The 5936-nt window shown below is 32.4% G+C and overlaps 1 pseudogene; it reads left to right on the top strand.

The window, feature by feature from the left end:
• The first annotated feature begins 316 nt into the window (after positions 1-316).
• Positions 317-868, top strand: LOC149230264 (UDP-glycosyltransferase 86A1 pseudogene; annotated as a pseudogene).
• Positions 869-5936: the final 5068 nt, after the last annotated feature.

Below are 5936 nucleotides of genomic sequence, written 5' to 3'. Positions count from 1 at the left end.
GGTATGGATACCCATAATTCTAAATGGTTTCGCTCTTCGCTGGATACCCTGAAATTCTCTAATGGGTTCTGCTCGCTGTTGTGGTTTGTTTTGTGTGCAGTTTGTTCTTGGAAATTCTTTGGACGATCTCGAAAGAATGGAAGTGAATTTGAACCCTCTGGTACTGCATGTTGGTTCGTTGCTTCCCTCTGGTTTTTTGAACAATGAACATTCCAAGGACATGAGAGTTGGAACGATCATTTGGACAGAATGTGACTGTTCCGAGTGGCTGGATGCAAAGCCTAATCGTTCGGTTCTATAATTTTCCTTTGCAAGTATGGTTCATGTGACTAAAGCTCAGCTGGAGGAAATAGCGATGGTTTTGAAGGACAGTGGGCAGTTGTTCCTCTGGGCTCTTCGTCCAGACATAGTCTCTTCAACAGTCTCAGACAGCTTACCCCACAGTTTTCTGGATGAGATAAAAGGGCAGGGGCTCGTTGTTCCATGGTGCAATCAGCTGCAAGTGTTATCCCATCTGTCCGTTGCAGGATTCGTTACTCATTGCGGATGGAACTCAATGCTTGAAAGCATAGCTGGTGGAGTTCCCATGGTAGGGCTTCCATTTTGGGCAGATCAATTCACCAACAGCAAGCTCATGGTCGATGAATGGAAAATTGGATACAGATTGAGTGGTGGGAAAGGACTGATACTAAAGAAAGATATATCCAGAACTATCAGAAAATTGTTCAGTGACGAAGGGACAGAGGTAAAGAAAAATGTCGAGGCTCTAAGAGACAATGCGAGAACTGCGGTGCGAAGAGGAGGATCTTTGGATATAAACATTGAGAGCTTCCTAGAAGGTTTGAAGGGGAACCGTATCGGTAAATAACTGCATGATGGTGAACCTTCTCACACATGTTTATCACTCGTATGACGCATGATGTTTTAGTTGAATTTATACAAAATTATTCGTATAAATTGGAAGTTATTTAAATTCGGTAGGGAAAAAAATTGAAATTGAGTGCTATTTGATCCTGTCTTTATATCTAAAATGTGTGGTTTCAAAACAATAAAATGACTTTAATTTAATTTCGTGGTATTCTAATATGCGCTTCATTCCCTTTCTATTTAAGTAGAGGATGATTTAATCGATTACGCTGAATTTTACCAATGAATCATTATAACTATTTTCGTTTATCATAAGCGTAAAGTTTTATATAATTTTTGTTTTTTATTTTTTTTAATAATGATGGCGGTTATTCACATCATTAAAATAAATAAATAAATGAATATTTATTTATTTTACAATTTTAGTTTTGTATTTACAAAATTTAATAGAAGTGTTTTAAAGAAGTACATTTTGTTATGAGTTAAAAAGTTAAATAAAAATGTTAAGAGAAAATGTTTTCCCAAAAACTCCGCGGGTCCCTTTAACAGTTGGATTTAGCAACCATTACTCCTCCATTGAGGTTTAGCCAAAAAGGACATCAAAAAATATATGGAAATTGTTTAATTATGTAGCCATTGACAATTACTTGCATTGATGCTTGGTGGGAATTCTAACCAAACAATGTTCATATATAGAATTCTAAGACATATGGATTGCCATAGAACATAAGAGAACTAAACATAGCCGATACAAAAGTGAGTGACCAAGTGACATAATAGACTATTAGTCTAATATTATGACTTGAAAATGAGCATTGGAGTTGCCTTGGTTTCGAGTTGACGGTGCAAAGCCACTGAATAGAGAAATTGAAGTCTTCGTTTGCGAAACTTCCTAGGCTTGGGAGTCCACCTGAAGATGTTTCCAATGACTTTAATATCAAAGAAATATGGTCTGCCACCAAATTCCCTTGTTCCCTGTTGAAGGATATTATTCCTCACTTTAGGTGGAATAGATTCAAATGGTAAGTGACAGAGTTCTAGCCAAATAAACACCGACATCAAGAAGTGGATGCTCTTGTCACACCACCCCGACAACTACCTTGACGCAGCCTCAGAGCCATGAAAGGACTTATAATAACCAAAGATGACCAAACTAGTGTATGACTAGACATAATTGGTGTTACCCACAATGGAACATGTGGTTTATAATAATGGCGAGGTGAAAATATAGGTAGATAGGGATTGGAATTTGAGTGAATAGGCCATGTTAGAAAGGCGTCGTCAACCACTAAAAGGATGATTGGCCTTAGATATTGTTGTAGGTATTCTTCTTGTAGACACTGGTGTTGCTGGTGGGGAAGGCATATAGAGATGTGCAAAATATTGTTAGGAAGATTAGGCACGTGATTTTTTCAGAACCAAATGGAAAATGTGCCTCGGTACTAGACACCACATAGTTCATGCTTTTGAAATTTTACTCAGAGAAAAGAAAAGATGGATTTGGTATTGCATATGAATGAGATGGTATATGCTTGGCCATCTATAAAGGTTTCTTGATTTTAGGTAATTAACTTACTCTAAAATGAAATAAGACATTCAATGTGTTCTTTGTAATATAGATATAAACAAAACATCTAAAGAAAAGTAAGTGCACAATGATCCAGTCCAAGAAAACAGGGTTTTCCACAAACCAAATAACTCTTCTAGAAAAATTCAACAATTCCAATTTAATAATCCTATCGGCCTCTCTTTGTACCTTTTGGGACAATTGCTAGTTTACATATTGTCATTATAAAACTCACCATAAGATCCCATAGAAAGGAGGTCAATAGTGGTTTGTGTACCAATCATGAAAGTCATTTAAAAAAAAGAAATATCAAGGTCTTCAAATGACAATGAAGGATTATAGTATTGTGTATATATTAATATACACCAAGGTCTTAAAAAGACAATGAACGATTATAGTTATGCATATATGTTAATATAGCTATGTGTATATATTAATGTTAATTTAAATGGATTATATTTAAATTAAACATTAAGAGGATATAAATAGGATATATAAAATAGGAAAGTATTTTTGTTATTCATTGTGATAAATACTCATCTAGATCTATTTTAAATGTGGATTTACCAAGTGTTCAGAGGGATCAATTATCTTTTCTCTTTAACAAAGTTTTACATCTTAAGAGATTTGATCCTTCTTAGTGCTTGCTAGATCGAGAGTTAAGATGGATCTAAGATTATATATATATATATATATATATATATATATATATATATATATATATATATATATATATATAATATATATATATATATATATATATATATATATATTAGTTTTATGTAATTTGACCAAAAATGTTTAGAGGACATTACAACATCTCTACCTACTTGGTTCGAGAGCTCCTCTCTAGGAAATTACTTTTAAGGTTTTATTATTTTTTAATTGAGCCCACATGTAAATGTTTACAAACATTTACACCACTACAACATTTTCCCCATGGATATTTGCTTTTGTATTTAATTTTTTAAAATGTTATAAAATAAAGTTAAAATAAAGTGTTTAGATTTTGAAATGAGTTATGGTTTTTTGCCAAGTGGTATTGATAAGTCGTCATATTGGCTCGTGATGTTGTAACAAAACCTATTTGCAAGTCATTAATATCCATGGTGAAATTCATAAGCCATGGCCGTGGTATTGTAAGAAAGTTATCCATGGTAAAATTGGGTGAATGTTCCTGGTTAAGAATCTTGTGATATTGTAAATATTAATTTTCTATGTGTTTATTAATTAAATTTAAATATGGTTAGAAAATAATTATTTTAATTTGTAACTACTATTTATATGTTATGTATTTTAATTTCATATGCATATTATGATTTTCCTTTATCTAATAAGTGTTCCAATTTTATTTAAAAAAACAAAATCAAAATATTAAAAAAATCAATTTGAAAAATATTTACATCTAATGTGTAACATGTAACATTTAACGCCTACAAAAATACCCTATATTGGGTTGTAGAATGCAAAAATATTTACGTATAGCATCTAACATCTAATGCCACACATCTACCGTATATTAGGTTGTAGAATGTCTCTCAATGCAATTAACATATGTAAATTCATCTTAATTTTAACTCTATAGAGTGTTAATACATAAAAAATCTATAAAGGGGAAACCTTTATAAGGGAGAAAGGTTTGCAACTCAATAGATTTGATTGCTCACAACACTTGATAGAGTCAGAGTTAGAATTGGTATATTCTAGTTTATTCTAGTTAGTAATATCCATGGATGAAAATATACAAAAAAAAAATGCCTAATAAAAGCTACTATATTGAGGGTTGAAATCAATCACTAATTCAATGCTTAAGACATTAGATAAATGTTGGATAAGAAGATGGTAAAATTATCTTAAACATCACATTAGTAATGTTGAATTATTGATTGAATACCTAAAAATACATGATATTGCATTGATGAATGATAAAACATTTTTCGTAAGGCATTCGTTTGCATACATTAATTGGTAGATGGTGTATGTTACACCAATATTTGTGAACATAGAGAAACCACTTTTACTCACTTATATATATTGGATCAACATATTATTTCTCATGCGTATTAGTTCTCTTATAGTGGAAAATGTGGAGGAATCATATTGCAATGTCATTTTTACCATTCGTCCCAGTTTGGAAATTTTAGGTGAAAAACATTATGATCCATTTTGATGCATTAATTGATTTCTTTTTATGTTATGGACCTTACCATTGAAACTGATTCCATAATATACACATGGATTCATTTCCAGTGGCACAATAATCCCCTCAATCAAAAATCAAATTTGAAAGTTGTGCCTCTCGAAATTTGACCTATTTAAATTGACCACCATAATTGAAGAACATACCACATTAGTCGTTGTTACTCATGGAAAATGGGATAGCCACATGGGCACTATGAAGAAGACTCCAAAATTTTTGACTTGTAACTCATATTGAGATTTGAATGGGCCAAATTTAACCCCTAGTTTTTTATTGGGCGGTGTTATAACTAGACCATTTGGAGGAAAAGGGATTCATTATATTTTAATGAATTTTATTCCATAGATAACAAGAGAAGTTGAGAGTGGATAGATGGAGAGAACAAAAATAGATCATTTGTGTCTTGTGGCATCCCAAGAGCCACATGTTTCATCTCTTAGTACTTGCATCCATTTTCATTTAGAGAAATAAAGAGGATAGTAGCATCATTGTCCAATTAATTTTTCTCTAAAAAATGTTTCCCAAGTCATATCTTGTGTTATTATGGTTTTGTGAGTTATTGTTATATTGTTTCTCTATTTTCTACAAATTTATAAATCATATGCATACATACTAAATAGTAATTAATGAATCAATAAAACTAAGAAAATATTAGCCCTCATATTGGAGATTTCAAATTTAAAATATATTTTCTCTAGATCTATTGTGATGAAATATATAGTGGAATATCCATGGTAGTTTACAAATAATATTGGTATTAGAGAAGATTTATTTGGGTATTTGTGGGACGTTGTAGGAGGTACATACTAGTTTAAGTAGAAACTTGTAAAACCCCAGCCATGGTTAATGACTCTATTAATAACCATCAAGAACTCATAGAGGAGAGGTTTGTGCAGTTGAAAACACAATTCATAGATATAAACAATAATGTGATCCTCTTCATAGTGGAATTCATGAATAAGCTCGCTATTTGTAGAGGATGGAGGTTATAATGCAGAGGTCATAACAAAGGGGATGTTGGGGGATCAAGAAGAACGATAGAGGGAGCGTAAGAAAGGACCCAAAAAGGGACAACCCAGTTCATGTGTCATAAGCCATTTAGAGTCCCAATTTAAGATGGAAGTGAAGGATGACATCGAGTTGTATCAAGGTGATATTGATGATTTGAATTCAAATCGTTGGTTGTAGTAGTTAGAGGTGTATTTTAGTGTTCACAACGTAGAGGAAGAACATACAGTTTCATTTGTGCATCTGAAATTATACGGACATGCCTTGACCTAGTGGGAAAGTCACCTGAAAACC

This window comes from Pinus tabuliformis, chromosome J (genome assembly GCF_031772625.1).
Source record: "Pinus tabuliformis cultivar Carrire ecotype Pingquan chromosome J, CPIR1, whole genome shotgun sequence".
Lineage (NCBI taxonomy): Eukaryota > Viridiplantae > Streptophyta > Pinopsida > Pinales > Pinaceae > Pinus > Pinus tabuliformis.
The sequence above is the reverse complement of the archived record's forward strand: the minus strand, read 5'-3'. Positions and strand labels throughout refer to the sequence as shown.